The sequence below is a fragment of the Lagopus muta genome, chromosome 8, assembly GCF_023343835.1.
Source record: "Lagopus muta isolate bLagMut1 chromosome 8, bLagMut1 primary, whole genome shotgun sequence".
Lineage (NCBI taxonomy): Eukaryota > Metazoa > Chordata > Aves > Galliformes > Phasianidae > Lagopus > Lagopus muta.
The window spans coordinates 22,313,794-22,337,944 of NC_064440.1; the positions used below are offsets into that span (position 1 = coordinate 22,313,794).

Here is a 24,151-nt window from a genome sequence, read left to right on the forward strand (position 1 = left end):
GACTCACCAGCTTTGACCCTGCTGTAAGGTCATCTGCACAGCTGTTTAAATAAAAATATACACCATGATAACTCACACTGTGCTCCAGTCATGCAGAAATGTGAGTGAGCATCTTATTGATTGCAGTGTCTGACAATGCCTATTTGTAATTAGGAAATCTATAACTCTGGATTCCTTCTCTCTTCTCCAGTGCTATCCTTCCTCCAAATGGCAAAAATATCTTCATATTCAAATAACACTCAGGTTGTATTCCATACCCAATTATGAAATGCAAGCATTTCTACAATACTTAGGACATTTCACTTAATCTACTTTCTTGGTGTAAGCCCCTTCACTTCGTGAGAACAGCTTTTTAAATTCATTATTAGGATCAGCACAGGCATTCCTGTGATTGCCAGTGACTGTAACTGGTGTAAGATGCAAGTACTCAGCTGACATCACTGCTCAGATATTGATCCGTCATCATTTCATCCAGCTGATAGCACGGCTGTAGTGCATCATCCTGTCCCTTCCTGCCAGGTTACTGAAGAGCTGGGAGGTCTGAACCCTATCAAAGATGCTTTTTTTTTTTTTTTTCTTCTCCTCTCTGTTTCAACTTTAGCACCATAGTAGCTCATCAGTGTTTCCTTGTCATCTCCTCTCTAGCTCCTACTGCTTCACGTCAGCAAGAATGCTACAGGGCTTGAAAACACTGGAGGATTTCTATAAAAGCTGCTGAAGAGGGAAACAGGGCATGCAGACAAACCAATGAAAGAAATCAAATATTTAAATAACACATGTAAAAGACTCCAGGCCTCTTACATAGCGTCTCAGAAAAGAGTCAATTACTGGGCACTGAAAGAATCTAATAATAACCAAAGTAGGCCAAATGCAAACACTGACATCCTGGCAAAAAATGTAAAAGAAGCTGTACAAATAGCAGTGAAGGAAGGCAAATATACACACTCAGAGCATGCATACCCTAGAGCACATTCACTAAATCACATTATGAGAACATGATCTACCAAGATTGAGGAGTTCTGGATTCACCTACAGTTAAATTCTATCTGAAAGACTTGCCAGACCTGAACCATTGTGCACTCCAAAGCTGCCACAACAACAACAACAACAACAATCACACAAAAAAACAACCAACCAACCAAACAAACAAAAAAACGACCTCAGAAAAAAACCATGGAAAGTGCTTTTGTAGTTGCCTGATCCTTTGTGATGGCTGAATAAGAAACAGTGTGCAACACCGCATCATCCCACTGAGCTGAAATGCAGAAGCATCAGTTAAACACAAGGAATGGAATGGATAATGCTACAGGAAGCAAAAATAAAAGATCTGAATTTCAGAAAGTTTTCTAAAATGCATTTTACTTCATTTCTGCTTCCAGTAGGTAGTGTTCTGCATGCATATTATGGTACTGACAAAATAGCAATGCATAGCTATACATGCACTGCATAAGAACCCTTAATGAGACACATGCTTGGAATTACTCAGTAAATGTTGAAAAATAGGTATGTCAAAATGAGTCCTAGTGTAAGCTTTTTTAAAATAAACATACATATTATAAAGAACCAGGATTCTCAGAAAGACTTCAGCTCCAGTACAACAGGTGAAAAAAGTTCATCCTTCATTTGAAGAATTATTCACCAGGCTACAGTCTTTTAAACACTGTATAAATTACCACATTCATGTAAGATAACAAATTTGCTTTCCTGGGAGAGGTCAGCTTATTACTCTTCAAGCAATGTATCTGTACTACCCTTGGCTTTTGCGATAAAAAGACCTCAGTGACTCTGGGAATCGCTTTCTGTGGGCTCAGTGCTTTCCAGTGCCTTTCCCTGGGGACAGAAGGCTGCTGGCACTGGGGCCATGCTGGGCTGAGGCTCATGGGCAGCTGGAGCTCAGTCCCTCATCCTGGGATGCTCTGTGCCGGTGGGCACTGCTTCACAGAGCTCCGTCTTCATAGAATCAGAGAATAGTTTGGGTTGGAAGGGAGCTTTAAGATCATCTAATTCCAACCCCCTGCTATAGGCAGGGACACTTCCCTCTAAACCATGCTCTGCAGCACTGTGATTTAACACATAGGATGCACACATTGCCCTTTGTAGAGGTGTCCATGAAGTAAAGTGAATGCAAATATTACTGTGGAGCCGGTGAAGTAAATGGGAACAGTTAGTGGTGTAACTGATGACATGAGAATATACACAGCACTTCTGAAGCACAGCAAAGGAGTGAACTTAGAATGGAAATATTATTCTATTTTGGGAAATTCAAAGTGAGGGAGTAAGAATACAGAGCCACAGCTGCTCTCCACACAAACCAGACAAACCAGGACAATATTTTACCACTTCCTCCTTGCTTCTCACTCACCCTCAAGAGTCTGTAGGGCAATTCAGAACATTTCTCTTCCAAAATATTTTTTTTAACCAAGATATCTCTTTACTTTCCCCAGATTTACTTCCTCTGATCCTCACATCAGCACTGCTGTAGCTGACTGGCACAGTCCTGCTGCACTGAGATCCTATACTTCCCTTCTTCTCCCTTCCATACAGCTAACAAAAATAACTTATCCTTTCAGAAATTGCTTGCACTGAAAATAAAAATACATTTCTTCTCTGCTTTCATGGATTAATGAGTTACTCTTTCCCAAAAAGCAGTGGAAACAGTCAGCTCCCCCTATTTCTGCCTCCCAGTGCAGTTCCACACTGACTGCAGAGACAAGGTGCAAATTTTTCCTCTATCAGAGGGTGGCTGTTCAGCCATACCAGAAAAAAAGGTACTGAATGCTACAACACGACAATAACCGGAGCAAGAGCTGTATTGTAGAGACCTCAAACCACACCATATTCTAATCCCAAGAAACAGATCACTTTCCTTTTTTTTCTTCTTCAGAAAGTTTGATAATAATCAGTATCTTACTTTTATGTAGTAACATAAACCTTGTAACAGTTAAAAGAAGTACCAGTCTGATGGCTGTAAACATTTCAAAGTATAGCATACCACAGTCCTTCTTTTGCCTCCTCCAGCTCCTCATGCTTACTCTGTTGCTTTCCAACATGTGGAATTGTTCTCCTTCAAACACATTTCTCCCAGTGCTCAGTAAAAGCCAGATGTTTTGGTACTCCTCTACATCTATTTAATTGGTTGCTATTTAACATGAAATAGTTCTCAGATGATGACAAATGCAAGGCTGCATTCATTTCCATCAAGTCACAAATGCTTGCACCTCACTCTGATTTACCTTAGAATAAGCAAAGACAGAAGGAAGAACCTGAAATTAACTTCTGTGAGAGTGACTCCTGAGGCAGAAGGAAAGAAAAGAGTTGCCTGGAGAACTACCTCAGGGCAGAGCAAGGCACACCAAAGGCAGCAGCTGCTTAGTTGCCCCTTCTGAGGGCAGACATTGATGGTTTCCTCCATCTCAGCATCCTGCACATGAAAGAAGGCTGACCCTTTAGGTCTTGCAGGAGCAGAATCAGGACTTTCAGAGAGGAGAGCATGAGTGAAGCTGCAATCAGTGTTTGGCTCTGCATCGAGGTCAGCTGGAGCACTTTCTAACCCCATTCTGATTCCTCTGTGGTGCTGAACCACCACTGGGATGGCTGCATGGCAAAGGAAACTCAGGCACCAATCCTATTTAGGAAGATTTCTTATAAACTACAAATCCTACAGCTACCCTTGTAAATGCAGGAATCACTTGGAGATAATAAAACACAGTATATCTTTTCTCCCCAGAGACAGATCTTGCAAAGCCTTACCTTGAGGGAGGGCTGAGGCTGTCTGTGGCCCTGCAGATTCACAGATGGGACGTTCTGGTGAGGCTGCCTGATGTGGTCACAGAGAGGAGAGAGCTGTGCTTCAGCATCCCTTGTCTCTGCCTGCTCCAGCTGAGCTGCAGCGACAGAGCACTGAGCTGTCTGTCAATAGAAAGAGATTTTTTTTCTGTTGCGTAAGGAAGCAGACAGACCTGGCTGTTTTCACAACTTGTTTCCAGCACAGCTCACTGCAAAGCAGGAGCTAGCACATCTTTCTTATCAATTTTTCAATCACCTTTCATAGGTACTGCCAACTCCATTCAAGCTACCTTGTCTGAGTTTGCTACAGTGGGCTGTAATTCTGTGATAGGGTCCAGGCCACTTTATGTAGCCAATTTCGATATTTGATAGGTAAATCTCATAGCTGATGATATTTATTTCATGCCTTCTTGTAGCAACAGAAGATGCTACTATTCTAACACATAGTGACACCAGTACAGAGGATCCTTTAGTGTTTAATGACATTGAATAGTTGGAAGCTGCAACAGTGCTGCTTGAATGACTCTTTCTATAAAAGCTGTATTTTAATAGAGATTTATTTCAATTTACATCACCATTTACCAATTTCTTTGGCCTTTACATTAAATTCCATTTAATGTCAAAGAGGAGTAATCGCATGTGAAATGAATGGAAAATATACCCCTTAAAACTTAATATGTACATGAGAGGTTCTTATTAACTATAGCTTTACTTAACTTCTGTACTAGAACATTAAATATGATTTTCAGAACACGGAGCATGCGAGTTTCCTCCCACAGAAGCAAATGGGGCACTGTTGCTCCTACAGCCCTGCTGAGCCCAGAAAAGATGCTGGAGGCTGTGTAGGAAATGATGCACAGAGTTCTCAAATAACATTGAGAAAACCCTCAAAGCATCTCTAATTAAACCCACACATGAGACTGAGCAGCAGAGTTTAGTTGCCATGAACGCCTACAGCACATGGTCTAAACCAACAAAGCACTACAGTTAGGTAATTAACTGGTTAATTACCAATTGAAGTGAAGATTTCATTATGAAAAAAAGCCCAAAAATATTAAAGGAGAAGGGTAGCACTGAAAAGCAAAAATCTGCAAAAGAATGCTCATCTATACCAGGAAGAAACAAACCCCAAACCTGCAAAAGCCCTTGCCCGGTTTGTTGTCTTATCTATGCTTGACCTTCAGACAAAATCTGTGCACTCCTGAAGGGTACTTCTAGTACCAAGTAGTGACCGGTCATGTTACATAGCCAAACAGACAGCATTCCAGCTCTCCTTGCAATATGGATGTCCCTCCACCCCTGTCCCTTTCTGAGCAATCACTGCTTTGTTGGAGCTGCCAGCAATCAGCATCCTGCTGTTTTCCTTCAGCAGCACAGAGCCTATCTGATCATCCACATGTCATTTTGGAGGGAAGTAGGCTGTGAGTTGTCAAAATACAATTTAGAGCTCTGAGCTAGAGGTTCTAGTCTACAGGCAAAGAGCAGAGAAACAGCAAAAGCATGCAACAATTAGTCTTTTCCCCATCCCATACCAAGCAAGGCTACTTTTAAAAGATAAATTATTTTCAATGAGTATTTTAGACTGACTTAGCTGAAAGGGGTTGCCTTTGGCATCCAGGAAGGATGGTTGGGGCAATGGAGCTCAAATCATTGTTTTCAGGGACAGAGGAGGAATCAACTTCTTTTTACAGGCTGAGGGGGAGCTGTGTTCCCTCCCTTTCACAGCAGAAATTCATGGTCAGATGAAGCAGGAGCCTTGGCTTTTCTATTTTCCACAAGCCATGGCATTTGAAATTACACTTTTCTTTTATCCAGAAGGAGGATGCGTATATTCGAGGACCACAACTACTTGAAATGCCAGATTCCTTTGTATCCTGGTACATCTTGTCAAAAAAGATGCAAGGAGAGGAGTCTAGTAGAAGAGATGCATCATTTGACATTAGAATGTATATTTAGTATCTAAGAATTAAGCACAGAAACCAATAGCATAACAAGAGAGAAACGCCTTCTATAAAAGCCACTCCTTCAAGACTGCAGATGAAAAAAGCCTCTGAGGAGCAAAGCTTACTTAACCATGCAGTGAGTTCAAAGGGCCTGGTGCTCTCCTGGCTGGATATGAGCATCATCCACTGAAATCAATGCTGTTACATGCATCTTGCAGAGCAAGAGTCAGTCTGTTTGTATGTGATTTGAGAACACTTGCAAAAAACACTAACAACATACGAGAGCTCTCATTTATCCTTCTAAAGGCTAGGCTGTCTGCCAAGAGAACAGCATGTTAAGCAGACACATCAATAATTCCCATCATCTATCCATCAAAAAAACAAAAAGAGATTCCATTTACCTTAAAATGTACAATATGTAGATTTTACTGTACTGAAAAGGGTAACACTTGTAGGTCTCTGAACTATCATAATATAACAGGATCGGTTCCCCTTAGTATTTCTCAGATACAGCCAGTGCCTCAAGGAATTTATATTAATTCAGCGAATTTCATTTCTTCTTTGATAGGAGAGGGTTATTTAGCCATAAACTGGCTAACCTCTTTGGCTATAACTGATCAAATGAAGTACGCCCATACATAATGTTCAACCAGAAAATTTAACTAAAGAAATAAAATTTGAACATCCAGTAAAAGCTGTTGGAGAAGTGGCAGCTATGATCTCAAAAGCAAAGCTATTTCCAGCACTAGATGCAAGATGAGCAATTTTAGGTTGTAAAACTGGGCGAATGGAATTCCAAGCTAGTGATTTCAATATATTATTTAGAGTGAATTTAAACAGGTTACTATTGAACACAGTATTTGAATGCCATTTTTTCTTTTATAACTAAGTATCTCACAAAATCACACAAGCATAGGGATTGAAAGTGACCTTTACCTAGTCCATCTGGTTTTGTACAGTAGGTTAAATAGGAAAATGTCCAGGCAGGTTCTGAATGTCTCCAGAGAAGGAGACTCCACAACCTCTCTGGGCAGCCTGTTCCAGTGCTCCATCACCCCCAAAGTAAACAAGTTTTTCCTCATGTTTGGATGAAACTTCCGATGTTCCAGTTTGTGACCAGTGATCCCTGCTCTGTCACTAAGCACCACTGAATAAAGCCTGGCCCCATTCTCTTGACTCCAGCCTGTTAGATATTTATAAGCATTCATAAGATATCCCCAACTATCTTCTTTTCCCCAGGCTGAACGGTTCCAAGTTTCTCAGCTTTTCCTTGTGCAAGAGATGTTCCAGGCCCTCAATCATCTTTGTGACTCTCCACTGGACTCCTTCTAGGAGATCCCTATCTTTTTTCAACTGAGGAGCCCAGAATTGGACACAGTACTCCAGATGAGGCCTCACTGGGGGAGAATAGAGGAGGAGGATCCTCGCCCTCAACCTGCTGCGCACACTCTTTTTAATGCACCCCAGGATACCATTGGCTTTCTGATCCACCAGGGCACACTGCTGCCTCATGGCTAACCTGCTGTACACTAGAACTATGAGGTTCTTCACTGCAGGTCTCTCTTCCAGGTTAGCCCCTAATCTACACTGATGCGTGTGGTGCAGGACTCTGCACTTGCCCTTATTGAAACTAAAAAGGTTCTTCTCTGCCCAACTCTCCAATCCGTCCAGAACTTGCTGGATAGTAGCACAGCCTTCTGGTATGTCAGACACTCTTCCCAGTGCTGCATCATCAGCAAACTTGCCAAGGGTGTAGTCTACCCTTTCATCCAGGTCATTGATGAAGATGTTGAGCAAGACTGGAAAAGATCTTGCATAGGTATCTCAACTGAGAAATGGGGTGCTGATACTCTGTATAATGTTTAACTCATTTTGGTTAACGCAGGGTTACGTGGTTTTCAGATGATCCTACAAAGGGTTTTTTCTCTCTGAATAAGCAAGAAAAGTCTTGCCTACTGCTGAAAAACATTTTGTTCAATACAGAAAAAAAAACCATTCAAGTTTGCAGTGCTGAGGTTTTCCTAGCAGCAGAGTTTAAAGAGTTGAGAAAGAAAATATTAGAAAATATTCTCCTCCACCCCTATAGTTACATTGCCCTCTTAAAAAAAAAAAGAAAAAAAAATCACTGAAACTTCTTATCACTTTTACATCTAAACATTGACTTAGATCATCTGGAAAATGTCAGTGTGTGAACATAAATTTATTTCTCCTCTGAGAATGAAGATTGTCTGGACATGCATAAGTGTGAGAGAGTTTCTTTCTACATAGCCCATCTGACTCAGTTATCAAATCTCACACAGATTCAGATATTGCCAGGTCAAATCCCAGTCTTGTGAGGGAAAAAAGTCTGATCTATACTTATAGGCAGCCTGCCTTACATCTCTGATGACTACTTTTTTTTGGCAGTGATGATTTATCACAATGTTTATGTTTTAAAGGAAGGACATTGCCCATTTGGGTGTGCATGGATGGGTTTGGATGCAGTAGTAACTTGTGGACAAATCACACGTGCAACAGTTCCAACCCTGCCAGGAGCTGGGGTCCTCAAGTAGCAGATTTACTCCACACATTGAATATACATTGTACTATGTGCATTCATCACTTGAATTTTATCCCTTTGGGAAACAAAACTTGAAGATTTCTGATAGTTTGTTGTAAGTGAAAATGGTTGGAAAAAATTATACATGAAATACCCCTGTGGGAATAGAAAATAGGGAAAAGAGAAGGTGGGAAGGGAAGGGAGAGGATTAGAAGTTAAACAGGTAGGGATGGGCAGGACAAAACAGTTGGATGTGTCAGCACCAGGGAATTGCATCTCCCATCTGTTCCTTCTTTTGCAGTGGCACTGAGTAATTAGGAATTGTCCCTCAGGCTAACTATATACTCAGGCCTCCTGGCCAAGTCTCAGAACAACCCCAAATCCCTATACAAAACTTGAGTAACAAAGGCTACAGCCACTCAACGGATAAAAACAAAAGAGACAGAGCAAGTCATATTTACAGTAAGGAGAATTTCTGAAAACATCTGCCATCCCACCCACTGTGAGGTATTGGTTGTTTAATGTCCCAGAGGAAGTAATGCAGTTACTAGAGCCAGCAAGTGTGTTTTCTCTGGGATATTTTAAATTCATTAAATGCAAGTAAAGAAATATTTCTCCTTGGAAGGTTTAAAAGCAAGTCTTTTTATAAAATGTTTTGTAAGGGTCACTGAGGTAACGAATGATGTGAAAGAGCTGAATATTAGATTTCAAGCACTGCAGTATGATTGAAATTTCATGTTACCGATAGGTAAAAATAAAATCCACTACCTTGCTTTGAAACAATTTAAGGAAAAAAAATGAGTTTCTGATTTTATCAATGCTGCTGGAGATTTATTTGAAGCATACAATAGAGATCAATTCCTAAAATCACATGCTCTTTGGATTGCTTAAACGTTTACTATATACTAAATAAAATAGGATGTTCCAATAAACTTCTTGCTCTCCTTCTTGACTCTATGCTGGCAAATTTCATCACAGGGACATACACAGATTTTCTTTTTAAGCAATGGTGAAAGCTTTACTTGCTGGCCTCCTCAGAAGGTTTTGCTATCATCTAAAAATCTTGCAAGACTGGTTGTGCTAGAGCTGTCAGTCAGGAAGATAAGGGCTTGAGCAATTGATATGGGAAAGGCTAGCTTTTCTAGGGAGGCAGAGAAGGATTTTCTCCTTTCTTGCTCTTGGCAAAGGACTAAGCTGAACCTTGTTTTTCTGGGCTAACCAAGATGTGGAGGTAACAAAAAGCATTTTCTACAAAAATCACCAGTCAATACACAATATTTCTCTTGGTTTCAGAGCAGACAGGGCAACTGAAAACATCTCCTGTCTTGTACTGCCACATAGGAAACCCGTGCTTGGGCACACTGATGCAATGAGGACATTTTACTGCATCCGTTGTGCAATGCAGACCTCAAGTAAAGAACAGTGGTTCCTTCTGGAGGACACATCATATTTTTGTGTCAGAGCGAACACTCAATTTACTGCAGATGGATCATAGTGGTGTTCTGATGCCATCTCTAAGCTGGGCATACTGCCAGGCCGCAAGTTCATTCCAGCAATGTACTGAGATAACTTTGCTCTTCTTACTCTCAAGTCTCCTTGGAGATAGTCCAGGTAGGTTTTCCCTATTTTCTAACAGCTTTTGGCTAGCTCTTTCCAGACTCTGAGGTTTCCAGATTTCCCACTCTCCTGACAATGCTCGTCTTTGATTCACCCTGAACCTTGTGAAAAAGCACAAGGAATCCAGACCCTTCTTCAAGCCCAGTATCTGATGTACAGATGGTGAGCATCCAACAGCACCCACACTTCACTTTTTTTTTTTCCAAGCTGCTCAGATGCTCTCTAAGTAGAAAGACCAGTGTAACATTGTGCTCCCTTCCTTGCTTCCCACCAGCAATGGTGCAGAGAGGGATCTGCTGATCCACTGGGTGTCACATGCAGCTCCTCACAGGAAGATCTGGGACAGAACTCCATCACAGAAGATATCAAAGAAAAGTCTAGGTAACATATCCTACATGTGTAACACTGCTCTGAAGGTACAGGTCTTCGCACCTCCCTGGCTGCAGACAGGGGCATGCTGTTCTACACAGATGGGCCAAAAGTTGTGCCCATTCAAATGACTATTTCTGATGCATTTAGTTGCTGGCTAACAGTTCTAAATATTTGTTTGCTGTTGGTATTTATCCAGGTTTGTGAATTACTCAGAAAATATTCAATTAGCAAGGAATTAATTGTGTTTTTAATTGCCCGCACTTCTGTGATGAAATATAGTATAAGCACAGCTCAGATGAATAGAAAAGCAGAAGATTATGCATGCAGAGTTGGAAGCCCTCCTGAATAGCTTTTATTTTTTTTTCCTCCAAGTCCTGATTGAAGCTAACAAAATAAAATGAGAGGCAATTATGGGAACTGGGGACAAGAAAACTGCATTTTTAAATTTATGCATAGGGCTGGACTGGAATTCAGGACATACACTGGCTATAATCACCTGACCAGTTCCTCAGCACCAGTCTCAGCATCTTCAGTCCAAAATGTGCCTTCCCCCAGTGCTCCCTGTCAGACAGATCTTTGGAAGCCTTCATCCAGCTTATAGGAAGATCTTGGCATGAGGATGAAGGACGAGCATAGGTCTCCCAAAGACAGTGCTCAGAACTGTCAGAACACTGGAAATTAGGCAGAGATCAGCTTGCTGTGGGACAAGGCTATTCTATCTCCTCAGTGTGCCAGAAGCTCAATTTCTCAGCCTTTGAGGCAGAGGATACCTCCTCTCATGTTCTATGCGCATATGAAAGGAAGGCGATTGAAGAGATGGATACATTTTGCTGAAGGGCTATGAAGAAGCTCATGCTGCTTTCAGTAAGCTTTGGTCCCTCTTAGATACTGCAATGAGCAAAGTGTTTTTAAAATAACAACAGTCAGTACCTTGCTGCTGGAAGAGGCTCAATACAGGTGGAGCAGAAGTGCTCTGGCAGCCCCTGCCTCATCCACTGCAACACAAGTCTGGCCAGCAAGGCTCTCAATATCTGACCTTTCATTCTTTGGGGGCAACATTATTTCTGTTCCACCTAATGCTGACCATTGGATACCTATATCATTGACAGATGCTGCTAATAAATGCAGGCACAATTCCACAACAGAGCAGTGTAAAACCATGTGCCTATCACAGGAAGTCACATATGGGGTTTGAAGAAGTGGTCCATTTGCCCTGAGCATAGATTTAAAGCTGTCAGACTGGTTAAGAATAATGAAGGTAGCTTCATGCTCTTATGTCAGAAGTCAGTGATTCATTGTCACCCACTGCAAGATAAACTGAGAGCTCAGAACTAACATCTTGACAGGTAAAATGTCTTTGATTTTTCTTTTAATTCAGCAAGCTCACATCATTACTGGTTTCCCTGTATTAATAATGAATGCATGCTGAAGATGTTGTCAGCTGCAGGGTTGAGTTCTAGCCTGATAACTGCACATCTGAGAAAGCAGGACTCTTCTTGCAGTGTGCCAGAGCCAGCAACTCTCTAACACAATGTGGAAGTAAAACGGTGGTAATATGATCATTAATTAGATTTATAAACTCCTTTATTATTTGCGGCGTTAGTTGTTCAGTCAAAGAAATCCATTCAGAGAGAAGTGATTTGGATCAAACAGATTTGTACCTATATATGACAGCACAATTTGGCCCTTTTCTTCTTAGTGTAAATTTGAACTGCAAAATCTGCAAATTGATTTGCTAAGAGGAAAGCTTAAGAGCTATATTTGAAGACTGTTGAAAGCATAAGCTGGCCTTTTGTATAAAAAGGAACACATTTGAATCTACATTTAACAAATCACTGGATATTAATTTTATTGAATTCAGTCTCCTGGCCACAGTAACATTTATTCAATCCTCATCTTTTATCTCAGTTGCAGAGCAATTCTATATTTACTGTACAGTATTTCATCTGAAGGATCATTAACTCCATTAATAGCAACAATGCGGAGGTTTTCTAATTTATGATTTCTCCACTGGTCATTATTTTCTCAATGCCACAAGTGATTATGAATCTGAGTGATGCCTAACCACTGCAGCCTCCATTGACTTCAGCAAGAGTTGCAGCTGGTCAGCAAATTATGGCCTTTAGCACAGCGTTTGTGTCAGAGTGGCGAAGCTCTGAGGTGAGGGCTGGGCATGTGGCAGTGATTTTGAACTTAGGAGAATATTGTCTTGGAAATCTCAGGAAAGAATTTAACCTCTCTTCCACATCTTAATAAACTCCTTCATTGATTCCCCCTACCTCCTAAACAAAGATTGCAAATTGCTCTAGTTGTGAGCAATAGAACATACAAGTAAATTGTTGCTATGCAGAATTTCCTATACACTAATACTAAATACACCCATAAAGTAGCCAACATTACCAGATCAAGCTGTGACAGTCAGACATACTAATAACATTCTTGAGTATAGTTGGCTTGAGTATAGTTTACTTGGTAAACCTCCATCTTGATTTTAACATTTTTACTGTTATTGTGTTTTAAAAGTATTCAGTGGCATCTAGCCTTTTTCTTAACACTTTCAGTCATATAAACTGACATATTGATTTTTTTTCAAATCACCCAATGATCTCATTGAATTGCTGGCAGGCTGTGCTGCACTTGTCTTGCTCTGGGTATCACTGCCCATTCAATCAAACCTTTAAGACTGCTAACAAAAATAAGGTTACCAATCTTATTTGAAAGACCTCAGACCTACCACCAGCATCATTGAGCAGAACAGTATACGCGTGTTTCATATTAAAAACAGATTTGATGGTGGAAGTTTGGTGGAGAAAATTCAATACACATATATTAAAAGAAAAAAAATTTAAAACTCAGTGTACAGCAATATTCAAAGAGAAAAATGACAAAAAAAAAAAAAAAAAAAGAAAGTTTGCTACTGCATAAATCATAATTAGAAGGAATAGAGAGACTAATCTGTAGCAGGTCAATAATACCCTTATCTAGAACAAATATTAATGATGGAAACAAATACCAAGGATGCAATATATCTCACTTAGAACACGAAGAATACCTGTAAGAACTAGGCAAGATATCTTGGATTGAACTAACTACTATAGCTGGATCCACAGAACGGAAACACTTTATCTGACCCAATCGATGCCTTCATCCACACCCTTAAGATAGATATGTGCTGTTCATTTACCACTACAAAATGCTAAACCAATAATCACTGCAGTACTACATCCTCCTCCCAAAACAGCTGTGTCAGATTTGCTACAAGCATGAGACACCACAAGTCTCTGTACACATCTGCATCCCAGCAGTTGCCTGGGAGCTGCACTCAGCACAGCAGTCCCTCAGCAGCCCTAGCACCCCATCCATGAAGCAATGGTAGAGCACAGCTGTTTGACTATCACTCCGATACGGCTTTATAGCATGACTGCCTACGTGCAAGTGAAAAAAAAATCCTGTGCATATGCACTCAGACACTCAAGGATGGTAGCAAAGACATGAATATTTAACCAAAAAAAAAAAAAAAAAAAAAAAAAAAAAAAAAATCACTGTACAGTAATCCATCCTTTTTTTTTTGCCCAAGATAAATCCAACTTGTTTTTCTTAATAGACATCATGAAAGTTTTTCATTAATACATTATGAAGTTCTGTATTTACAATAAATTACACTGAATACATAAAAACATCAAACACTTTTTTCAGAATATTTCTTATGCTGCTATTACTCATGATACTAATTTTGATAACCACATCAGCTAATAAGATGATAGTTACTGACTCTAAGCATAGCTTCTGAAGAAATTTTTTGAATGCCCTTCTAAAAATAATAAGTATTTGGAGACAGAGAAGGAATGACTGTAAACCATAGTATGAAAACTGGTATGGTGTTGTGACAAAATGACACAAAAAACAATTGCAAAAACACAAGTTGACAGTTCATAACTAGAAGTGAACACCAACTGCATTTATTTAAAGACCTGTCAAATGCAACTATCTGTGAAATACAAAGAATGTCCGGTCTGATGGAAAGAACAGCTAACATTTTTTACCCATTCTTCCCTCACAGAGAGAAGAGCATGACATCTTAATAGGGTAATCAAAACCCTGATTGCCATTGGTGACAGCACATGCCACAGAATCTGAATGGATTTGATAGAAAGGAGCATTTTTGAATTTGTGCATTGTATCCTTCTGTAGCACAGGATTTTTGTTTCCTAACAATAGCTCGTTCAGCATCTCTTTAATAAAGGCAAAGGGTGGGATGGAAGCCTGTGAATACAGGAAAACCATGCTCAGAGTTGAGCATAAGTACAACTTTTATGTTATATCTTCAGAGTTTCACTGCCATGGGATTCACAAGTGTTAATTTGTGAGCAGAATTCAGATCTAGTCTCTCCAGACAAAGAATCATCACTAAACATTGAATCAGTCTGATGCATTTGTTTCACTTTTAATGTTTGCTCTCACTACAAGTAAAGAAGTTTCCTGCATTGCGTTCTCAGATTTGTATTTTCAGAGGTTGTTGCATAGATGTGTCTTTTTTATTTTGTGGTCATATTTACTCTTCTATTTCCTCTTACTCATTTTCTCTCTTTTAATAAAATACAGAGTTGCTACACCTAAGACCGTTTCTTCTTTGTATTGGAACATTCACCCACTGTGTATTTGGAAGGAAAGCTCCAATGTACAGGCTTGCTCTTTAGCCTTATGTGCTTATGTCTGATAGTGAGGAGAGTTTTGGACTCACAAGGAACAGGTGATGGGGCTCTCAACATGAACTGCTTAGGCAAGCAATTACAGAACCACTAAAGTTCAAATGCCACACAGGGCAGTGTCATAATCAGAAATATAAATGAACCATGATATTTGTAAGGAGATAATTAATGGCCTAATAAATCCCTCTAGCAATGAATTAATTCCATTCAAACTCTGGAAAAGAAGGAGAAGCAGTTTTTTTCTGTACACGGAGAAAATTCTTTCATGAATACATTGTGAATCTGGCTAGTGCTCAAATTCAGAGATTCATCTGGGCAACAAACAAACAACAAAAAAATAGAAATAAAAATTACAACAACCTACCACTGCCCAAACCAAACCAAACTAACAGAACTGCAAATAGCCTATAAGTAACTTTGAGGGAAGGATATGCTAGTGAAAGCAGTCCTTCCGTCCTCCATCTCTTGCTTTCTAGGTCCTGCATGTTATCCTTGGCCACGCAGCCACCCCTATATGCTTCCCAGCCTGCAGCATCAAAGCGCTTCTGAATTTGCCTAGTGCAGAAACATCTCCCATAAGCTAATTGCAAAAGGGTCAAGGTATGTGAGATCTCCATTCTAGCAAGCCCACTTCTCCTGTAAAGATCTGCTTGGATGGCAGGAGCACTGATGGGGTTCAGCATGCCGCTCTGCCACAGCCATGGCATGCAACGCTACTGCAGAGTGAAAGTAATCAATGCCTGCAATTCCATTATTTATAGGAAGTCATTTAACTACAGTGTACTTAAAGGAAGAACCAGAGACTAGTAAATTTCTCTTAAAATAGACAGATTGTTCCGTATCAGAAAAGAAGGGCAAGACAACCTAGCAATTCTTCCTTTCTTTTCAGTTCTAGATTCTGTAACAATGCAAAAACACTTTTTTTTTTTTTTTTTTTTTTTTTTCTTTCCTGGTTTGCATCCCTTGGTGGATGAGATTCCTGCATCACATTGATCCCTCTGCAGAGAGACTTGGAAAGATGGCAGAAGTTTTAGGACCAGCAGGCTCTCTCCTTAGCTATGTTTGCTCAGAAGAAGCTACCTCAACTATTTCTTCCAGTATAACCAGCAAGTCAGTCTGACTTGCTTTTTCACGCTGACAAATTTGTACAACACAATTCTTTCTCCAGCTTAAAAATAAACCACCTATGACTAAAATACTCAGGTTTTACTCATTATCTTCATTGAACAATAACTGTATGTAGCAATTTCACACTGATATGTTGCATATAAAAGTATCATCATTGTCAAATACCAGGGGAAAATAAATAGTTAAAACAATTTTGGTTTTTTATTGTTTAAGAAGGAAAATCTCAGAAATTTTAAGGAGACCTTTATCAAAAGAAGGCAAGCTTGAAAAAGGCCTGATGTGGCTGGGGTAGGGTGTGATTTTCACATTACTGCATGTAAAACTAAGGGTGACAACTGATATTTCTACAAAACTAAACTTCTGATTGCACAAGCTGATTAGCAAAGATAACTTGTCCTTTCTTACGTTATTGGTACTGGAATCAAATTTAAAGCCTTTGGGAGGGAGGGGTGGTGAGGAAGGGAAAAAAATATCAGCCCAGTAATGTTATTTAGGGCTTCAGTTCTTCACTAGGGATGTACATGTCTTAAGCTCTTGACCGAAAGTGCCTTAAAATGAGGATGCACAGTGGCTATCTTATAAGTGCTAGGTGGTAATGAGCTCCTTTATTATTCTCTTCCAGATCTTTTCTTCACATCTTGCTCAGACATTGTAAAACTGTTTTTTCCCCCCTTGAAGTCACCATAGTGCTCAGAGCTCATCAGATGGCCTCACTTTCAGCTAGACCTGAAGATATGCTGCTTTCCTAACCAAGATCCTTGCCTTTCTTTGTCAAACACCTTTGTTTTTTTGCTCAAACTCAAAAGCAGAGAGGACCCTAACTCAGCTGCATGCAGGGTGCTGTACAGGTGCAATGAATAAGCAAAGAGAAGCATTTTATCAGCCTAAGCCTAGGATTAGGCTTAGTAAAATAATAATAGTTATAGTGATGTCTGAAGCTTACTACTGAAAACCTACAATTTTAAACAGCTGTGGCTCCCAAATTATGACAGTTGCCAGCCTGTATACCTCTGCATTTACTGCACTGATTCTGTGCTACGCTTTGTCTGTAAAAACAGTGGATCAAATTGGCCCTGTGGGTAATTCCCCTGATTTAACCATCCCTTCTTTCCTCTGAGCAGCAGTGCATAGAAGCAGGGCTGACTATCTTGTCTGTGACTCCCCGTGTGCAGAGATCTGATTAAAATTAGTAGTTGCAGAGCTATTCAGGTATCCAAATCAGATCAGTTATAATTAGAACAAAATTGTCACAGCAACAATGCAATGTGAAAATATCTTTTCCTTTAGAGAAGAAGCAACTGCAGAAGAACCACTCTTTGTGTATTTCTGCATTGTGTATGGCTAATAAATCTGATTAACTTTCCAGGTCATTCTGTAAGTGCAGAATGGTTTGAATTTAGAGAGAAAAACAAGGTTGAGAATTTCCTTGCTTTGACATGTCCCACTTGCAGAAAGTACTTCTAAGCACAACTGTGTGCAGAGTATGACATTTTGAGCACAGTAACACACTGTAACATTATTGTTTTCATTGTTTAAATAATCCATTTCAGCACTCCTGAAACCTTGATGATGTATTGCCATGACTCAAAACAGGTTACTCTGAGTCAGCTGGAATTTAACAAGCATTTTTTCATAGTGAAGCACCACTTGCAAGGAGCTGTAATTTGTAAGAATGTCTTTCTCCAGTTCCATTCTCTTTAACAAGCCAAAGATTCCTGTCAAAGTGTGCTTCCCACTGAATGCAATGTATGGCTAGCAATTAATTACAGCTTGCTAGATGAATAAAATCAGTCAGAAATACTGTTATTTGTTACAACCTTGGAAGCACTGTTACAATAATTTTTTTAAAGAAATATTTAAATAGCCTGATTTTTTAAAATATGTTTTAGGCCACTAAGCAATACCTTTCAAATAGCTTGTCAAGTAAATTACCATTCTAAAACTGCATTTATTTAAAAATTTCTATACATTTAATTACAATGAAGTCATCTTTTATCCCATGACAAACTCAGAAACACATGGATGAACAACTGCATAATATTCCTGCAGAAGGAAACCTCAACCTGCATTGTGCAGAAACACAGTTCTCAGTAGACTTGGCTTTGGTGGGGTGAATGGGTGCCCTAGTTACAGCAATGGTAGTACAAAAACAGACCTCAATATCTTGAGTTAGTTTTAGCATAGATTTGCTTGAGAAAATTTGACTTGTATTATGTGCATATTTCTATGGACTTTGTTTCTAGTATTTGTGACAACTTCACATATCCAAAGAGAAATAAAAATGGAGAAATTAGTGCATTAGCACCATCTTGTAGGGGACAACCCCACTCCAACCTTTCCTGATTTGTATTCTTGCTTTCCTCATCAATGTTTCTTCTGAGGGATTTGAGGGTAGATACAGCCATCCTGAAGCTGAAACACCTGAAATTGCAGCTATGTACAAACTGATGAGTGTGACAGCTGCCATGAGCAGGAGGTCTTCTCACTGCTTAGCAAACAAAATTCCTAACGCTGTAGAAGAGCCAGCAAGGGTCAACTCTCCTTTCTTCCAACTAGAAGTTTGATTTCCCAGGAATTCTCCAGAGCAATGAATAGCCTGGATGATGGACGCAAGAAATAAATGAAGGAAGCCCTAAAATCACAGCTTTAGTTTCACTGGTACATCACTAACACCTGCCCTGCCTGGTGGTAACACAGCAGGGGTAGAACTCTGGCAGCAAATGCTCCCATCCCAGCATGGACACTGACCTCAGGGTATCCAGTAAGACCTGCCTCTGTGGCCAGCCTCCAGCTGAAGGAGATCAGCTGCCTGCTCCATGAGCTCCTGCAAACCTTCCTGTGGTGCTGCTCATAGCAGCACTGCAGTCAGCGCCAGGAAAGCTCAAGTCTTAATTCCAGACCTGGCACTCACTTGCCATGTCTAATTATATGTTGCATTAAGTATTCATGAAGAAAAAAAATCCATATGTGATTGACTGTAATTAAAGGGATTTAACAATCTGTGTGCAATTCAAGAGGCACTGCAAATACACAGAACATGCACTGCAGCTCTGTTTCTCAGGTCAAGATGATGTATATGGCTACCTCTGCTTACCTTGGCTGAGAACTGGGATGAAATCTGAGATTTAAGATGCTACAGCCTGCCTGTGTGCTGGGTTTTAGAAACCCATTATGCTGTACATAGGTTTCCCAGGCAACACTTGCAATACAGCCTTCAGGATCTGCTACTTATTTGTGTTGACAAACCACAGACAATCTGCCATTACTACAGCTGTTGACTCTAGCACTTCGGGGTTTTCAAACTTTTATAGGAGCAAAGGTTATGTTTCATTGAATACTGACAGAAACTGAGGCAGCTGCTGATAGAGCTGATAGTACACGACTACTGCACAAGCTGCTGATAGAGCTGATAGTACACGATTACTGCACAAGCTGCCATGCCACACTGCCTCTCCCATCTCACCCAATTGGAAGACAGCAAACATCAAGAAAACAGCAGGTTTTTTTAGCAAAACAAATCTAAATTAAACTTTTTCTTAAAAGCAGTGCTGAAGGACTCAGGATAGGAAAATTGATGGAAGATGTATTTTAACTTGCCAAAAATACTGAAAGACAGCTGCTTACCTTAATTGTCAACTTAAATCCTTCCCCTGCCAGGTATGCAATTCTTTTCCTCTCCTTTAGGAGCTGCGGAAGTACAGAGAGCACATTACACTTTGCTCATGTGTAACTATGATCATTTTTCTAGAAAGCTGCTCATGCCTGAAGCATAGGTTAGCAATTTGGGAACCAGCTTGGACGACATGCAGCAGCCACCCACCTAGCAGGATGAGCTGCATAGTGCTGGTGGCAGTAGGATCTCATCCCAGCTATGGACCTAACCTTCTGCTCACCATTCTCCTGTTTTAAGGCCTCATACAACCACACAAATGACATTTTGTCCCTGAACTGTTTCCCTACTCTGGCTTCCAGTCACTTCCTTGAGAAATTCCATAAGCGGATATTGGCTTTTGCTGTTTTGACAACAGCTTTGTTCTACTTTCCATAGTTTTCAAGAGCTTTAAATTTTTGAAAGGATTGTGAATGGATCTACTCTTTTTTTTTTTATCTGAAAGATTTATCAGAAGCTTATTTTAAAATAACTTATGTAATTTGTGACATACTCTTAATTTCATATTTTCTTTAAGTATGTTTCGTAATATTTTCTAATAACTATGCTCTAGTTATCATCTGTATTCACTACCCTCAACCTGCATGAATATAACCACCAAAAATTGAACAAGATAATTGAGCCTTCTGCCACAAAACCACACAAGAGTATGGATATAGCTAAAAAAGGATGATTTTGTATTAGCACATTTTCCTTTGAGAGGTTTTACAGCTTGATTTGCTATATTCTTTCAAGCAGTCATCAACATTTTTTGTTCATTCATTGTTCCACAGGTATACTCACTTCATGAAATTCAAAGCGCAGTGTAAGTACGTAGATTTTTACGAGGCATAAATCCCCCTCTTTTCTCCTCTAGACCGCCAATTCTAGCTGCTGAATAAAATTATGATTATTTTTGTCATACTCAATATATCAGCACTGGCTGATCAAAGACAAACTTTGTAAGACAAGTGTCAGTGTAAACACGTACATTTTAAAGAATTTTAAACTTTGAACTGAAAGAATGATAACCAGAACTGCAAACTCATCTTGATGCTCTGGCCATATTTTGAAAGGAGACAACGAGAGAAAAACCTACAGTTCAAAAAGCCGCTTCCCTGAGCTTGATATCGAAACCCTGCAGACTTTCATAAAAGGTGCAGAAATACTGCAAATAGAGAAGTCACAAAGAGAAGAAACAATCAACAAACTGCAAAACGATGTGTAAAGAATACAGACATAGGAAGCGATTGCAGACTTTCAATGATGGAGCAAAAAAGAGACAGCAGAAAATGTAACTGAACAATTCCACTTATTGTTTTCAGACAGATTTATTTCCATCCAGACTCCTTAGACCATCCTAAAATTACTTCTCAAAGCCTGCAAGCTCTAGAGATACCACAGAAGAGATTGGAAAGCACATTTGGCTCATAAAGAAACCAAAGAATCTCTTTGAGGAGCTCTATAATAAGTGACACAAGAACAAATTGGCCGGGCTACATGCTAAATCTGTACCTTGGAACAGCTCGTTTATTGGGAAAATTTTGTCCTGAATTTATCCAGATGTCTTTCAACAAAATATACCAAAATATCACTCCTGGCTTCCAGCAAGTGTCAAGTGTGGCATACCTTGTTAATCTGGCACCACTTTTTTTTTTTTTTTTTTTTTTTTTTTTTTTTTTTTTTTTGAGATCTACAGCCATTCATGAACAACAAACTACATAATCCTGATGGGTATCCTAAGTCAAAAGACTTTTGATTTTATTTCTGAAATTACACTGCAGGAAAATTACTTCAGTATATTCAAGTATCAGAGAGAAATGAGCTTGTGAGGCTCTGACTACATTCTGAGATATAAACAGAAGATAAAGTAGCGATACAAATCGCTGTTTAAATGTGCCTTTATAGCTCTCTGCAAAACACAATAAAGAACTCCCAGCAGATAATATTTTTATTTGCACGTGGGTGTACTGCAGTTCTGCACTGCATTCTCTAAGCATCACTTAGCAATATTTATCCTGTCTTTCTATTCTTGCATAACATATAGATTTTACTTTCAGACACAGTGTCAATTTTGAAATACCAATACCATAATATCCTTTTTATAAAACCTATAAAACATGCACTGCAAAAATCAAGTATAACAAATGAAAGTCCTGCTACAGAGTTTGAGATTTTTTGCTGAACGCTGTATGGTAACTTCTGTCAGGCTTTCACCCTCATCACATCAAATGGCAGTAAAATTCACTGTAACTGTAGTTCTAGAGAATACGTCTCTGAAACATTTTAGTATGCTGTCATATATCCAGGCTTAACTTTGTTCTCATCAAGCTCATATCTGTAGGCCACCATAATCCAGGTCAACTTCTGGGTCTGACCAAAGAGAGCACTGTGAGACAGGCAAACACACGCACTGAGCTGCAGCACCTCCCCCTCACTGCACCCACCGTGTTGCTGCCTGTAAGTAAAGACAGCTTCAAAGGAGAAATCAGCAATGCATAGTGCAGCTGCTGGAAGGGTTTGATCAGGAAGCCTCTGAGAGCAGCTCAGCAGCACTATTGCCTCCTTGAGCATATACTTCTTATCACATAAACCACCAAGACTAATCCCTCTGTGCAATGGACATTTGCACATCTTCTGTTCAGAATCATAAGAGTTTCTTGGACAAAGTCCACCATTAAGATGTTGGCTAGTGCACATGCTTAATTTCAAAGGGGTTTCTAATCCACTGATGTTTAAAAGATTTATTGGTTTAATTATTAGTTTATTTTCTGGTTTATTACTATCCTTTGATGTTACTGGTTATTACAAAACTTCTCTAAAGGCACTTAATTACTCATGCCGTTCAGAGATCTACCAAAGCCTGATTTAAGTCAGCTCATATGGTCCTTCATGAAAAGGAGACCACGAATCTTTTTTCAGTCAGTAAGTAAAAGGGAATATTTTGAAAAATGGTTTTCATAATGGTGAAATGAGTAAGAAGTTTATACTGGGACTGCCTGAGGGAACACAAAGCCAAGGACTGGGGAGAAATGGATTTTCCAAATGCAGCTATCTGATTTCTCCGGAGTAATACTTGGGTAAAATCACAGCACACCTTGTCAGTGAAGCAGCCCATTCTGTGCAGACTCAGCTGTGCTGTGCTGAAAGTATAGCACTTCAAGAAACTCTTTGAAATGATCTCTGTGTTTTCACTGCAAGGCAGAAGGGGAAGGTATCCAACCTCTATCCTCCATAGAGAACTGCTGCTGCACAGTGTGTAGAGTTATGTCAGAAGAAAGGTGGCAGGTAACAGGAAGATTTCTCAGGTGCTGAGAACTGGAAAAGGTACTGTTTGTGCCAGAAAAATTGAAGATCATATCATGCATCCAGTTGCACTAGTTCCTCATGCTGAATGGTTCTCAATAAGTTAACATGCTTTTTTCTCCATTATTGTGAGAAAATCAGTAGTCTACAATAGACTTTGCACTGCAAGTAAGATTCAATCTCATCAGGTGAGAATGTTTGGGAGCGGTTAATATTCATTGGTCTCTAGAAAGAGAACAACTATAAGCATACCCAGATTTAAAATACGTGTCCAAAATCTGCTTACTAGTTATGGAAACAATACTGCATCTCAGTGGAAGAACTGATAAAAAACTCCAACATGCTAATAAGTACAGACTGACACTGGAAAGTTGAGAGCCAAGCGTCAAGCTCCCAGATGAAAGAGGTCACATTTTAGGAAACTGATCGAATGCAAAAGATTGACATCAGCAGGAGTTGTGGACTCTTAGCAGCTCTCTAAAATAGGTTTTGTAATTAGGAATTGAATTGCAAACTTAGTATCAGTCCAGACATTAAAAACAAAAAACATTACAATGATCAGTTCATCAAATTCCAATTCTAAATCTATTCCAAAAGATACGTACCTTAACACATCCTCTGCAAATACAGCCTTCAGCTTTTGGCAGCAGAACAGCACAGTGGAGTCCAACTCTAAGAAAATAAAATCCCTCATATCCCTTAACACAGACCAAAAGAAAGGTGGTGCAGCTGGATGCTACCAGATTATCAGAGGTGGTGCTGATAAATTGTTAACACCTGTTAACACCTCTTGCAATCCTGTTTCACCACCTGAAGATATTCTCACTAGTGTTTCTTTAATACAACCTCTCTGGCAACGCACAGAGCAACTCTCTTAGGTCCAGACGCACTCATAACTTCATAAAATTAAAAAAAAAATAAATCACTTTCAACTTTTTTCAATTAAGAACCAGCCAAACTAATCGATGAAGTACCTACTTCAGTGTGCTGTGTACAGATATGCCACATAAAAGCAGCGTGTTCATATAGGGAAGATACAGTTGTCTACTATAGACCTGAATTCATTCAAGTGCTGAGAATCCCACGGTCATCATAATGCCAG

General features: G+C 39.7%; 1 long non-coding RNA gene across 1 annotated transcript in view; it reads right to left on the reverse strand.

The window, feature by feature from the left end:
* LOC125697137 (uncharacterized) overlaps window positions 1–23,775 on the reverse strand; it is a 54,227-nt gene extending 30,452 nt beyond the window's left edge. The window contains exons 1-4 of the long non-coding RNA XR_007378689.1: window positions 23,655–23,775; window positions 20,548–20,637; window positions 19,719–19,781; window positions 3,751–3,909 (exon numbers count right to left, since the gene is read on the reverse strand). This is a non-coding gene — a long non-coding RNA (uncharacterized LOC125697137). The remainder of the gene's footprint in view (window positions 1–3,750; window positions 3,910–19,718; window positions 19,782–20,547; window positions 20,638–23,654) is intronic.
* Between the last annotated feature and the right edge of the window lie 376 nt (window positions 23,776–24,151).